This window comes from Silene latifolia, chromosome Y (assembly GCF_048544455.1).
Source record: "Silene latifolia isolate original U9 population chromosome Y, ASM4854445v1, whole genome shotgun sequence".
NCBI lineage: Eukaryota > Viridiplantae > Streptophyta > Magnoliopsida > Caryophyllales > Caryophyllaceae > Silene > Silene latifolia.
The window spans coordinates 453,736,352-453,738,869 of NC_133538.1; the positions used below are offsets into that span (position 1 = coordinate 453,736,352).

Here is a 2,518-nt window from a genome sequence, read left to right on the forward strand (position 1 = left end):
CCACCCCACAATGCCTAAGTTTTCATCACATTCTGTACCAACCGAGGAGAACCTACCCAAAGGTACTCCCACACCACAACACTTAACCGGAAATTTCATTGCAAAATCCGTATTTATCCAATTAGTCGAAAGAAGCCAATTTGGGGGATGCCTAGTGAAGACCCTCATTCCCACATGGAGAATTTTTGTGACTATTGTGATGCGATTTAACAAACCGGAGTGACTCAAGATCAAATTCGATGGGCCTTATTTCGTTTTTCTCTAATTGGTACCGCGAAACAATGGTTCAAGAGCCTTGATAAGGCTACTCTAGGAATTGACTCTTGGAAGAAGCTGGCTCTAGCTTTCTACAAAACATTCTACCCTACGGAAAAGACTAACATGCTAAGAGCTCAAATTACGGGTTTTAAGCAAAGGGACGAAGAATCTTTGTATGAAGCTTGGGAACGATTCAAAGGAATTTGTCGCTCATGTCCTCATCATGGACTTAGCGAGTGGTTCTTGGTACAACGATTTTGGAATGGTCTTTATGAAGACTCAAGAAACATTCTCAACATGGGATCAAATGCTATGTTCACCGAAGTTGACGATAATCAAACTTGGAAAAAGATTGAGGAAATGGCGGTCCATAATTCACAATATAGTAGACCTCGTAAGGCTACTAGATGAGGAAAGCATGAAGTGGACTCTATTACTCAATTGGGTGCTCAACTTAGTGCTCATATTGATACCATCAACTTGGAGTTTGAAAAAGCTATTGCTTAGCTTGAAGAAGCCTCAAAATCACCAAAGCATCATGTTAATGCCATGGTGGCATCTTCATCAATCCCAAGTGGGATATCTGAGAATTGTGGAACTTTGGGACATGACCAAAGTGAATGTAGGGGAACAAATGTGCAAGTGAATGCTTTTCAAGCATACAAAAGTGGTACCCCTTATTCCAACTATTAAAATGAAAACACCAAGTTCCGCCCAAATCTCTCATACAAAAGGCAAAATGTTCAAAACCCTCAACCAACATACACCCCACCTTCCATGAGAAACCAAAATCAAAGACCATTTTTCAACCAAAACCAAGGTTATGAAAATCAAACTCCATACAATCAACAAAGTGACCATGGTTTTGATGTTCAAAAAGCGGTCCTCCAAATGCAAAAGATTCAGCAAGAATTTTTCACTCAAATGCAAAAAGATAGCCAAGCAAAAGACATCACCATTAACAACATCCCAGCCCACACAAAAATGTCGAAAACTCAAATGACCCAACTAGCATCTTCAAGCTCTCAAAGACAAAAGGGGCAATTACCACCTCAAAGTAATCTCCAAAGACATGAAATGGTTAGTGCCATTCACTTGAGGAGTGGTACGAGATATTTAGGACCAAAGAAGCAAGTTGAGGATGAAGTTGTGGAAGCTAGTGACAAGGAAAGAGTTGTGTAAAACTCTAGGGAAGAAGAACCCACCAATCAAGAAGTTTTTAAGAAAAGTGAAGAAAAGGCCAAAGAGAAGTAGCCCATTGTGATTATACTTCCATTCCCAAGTCATCAAGCTAAGCCTCAGTTTGATGACCAACTTGGAAAATTCATGGAAATTGTAAAGAATTTGGAAGTCTCGATTCCCTTCACGGAATTGATCGATCATGTTCCGGCCTATGCGACGTACATGAAGGACATCCTTACGAAGAAGAAATCAATCCAGAAGCTTGAGAATATTGCCTTCACTAAGGTGAGTAGCGCTATCCTTCAAGGGAGTTCACCTCCAAAACTCAAGGATCCGGGAAGTTTCTCCATTCCATGCACTATTGGTGACACTACAATCAACAAAGCTTTATGTGACCTTGGAGCAAGTGTTAGTGTCATGCCATATTCGGTTAGCAAGAGGCTAGGAATGGGAGAACTCAAATGTACCAACATCACGCTTCAAATGGCGGATAGATCAACAAAGACACCTTTAGGGGTATGGGAAGATGTTCCCGTCAGAATTGGAAAATTCTTCATCCCAATGGATTTCGTTATTGTTGACATGGAAGAAGACTCCAACATTCCTATAATCTTAGGAAGACCTTTGTTGCACACCGTGGGAGCAGTGATCGATGTGAAGCATGGAAAGCTCACCCTTGAAGTGGGAGATGAAACCATCACTTTCAATCTTGACAAGACCATGAGAGCTCCCCGATTGCATGAGCCATGTTTTCTGGTTGATCACTATAGCCGAAAGGATGATAGGAAGAAGTTGGAATTTCAATGGAAAAAGAAAGTGGATGATGCTCTATCAAAGAAGCAAGGAAATAGCAACAATGAGGGCTTAAAAAGCTCACCCATGACAAGTGAAGAAAATGGCCTCATTAGCCAAGACAAGAAAGAAGGAGAGTGTTAGAAATCTATATCTCATTAATTAACACATTCATATATGTGATGATATAATTTAGTCCTAAAATTAAATACAAATCTTATGCATGTAAACTAAAATAGATAAGTGAAGAAATCGTTTTCCTTACTATAAATTTCGGATTAAAAGG

The 2,518-nt window shown here is 40.0% G+C and overlaps 1 non-coding gene across 1 annotated transcript; it reads right to left on the minus strand.

Moving 5' to 3' along the window:
• Positions 1 to 381: 381 nt before the first annotated feature.
• Positions 382 to 488, minus strand: LOC141634834 (small nucleolar RNA R71). The gene has a single exon (XR_012539553.1). It is a non-coding gene; the product is annotated as a small nucleolar RNA R71 (small nucleolar RNA).
• Between the last annotated feature and the right edge of the window lie 2,030 nt (positions 489 to 2,518).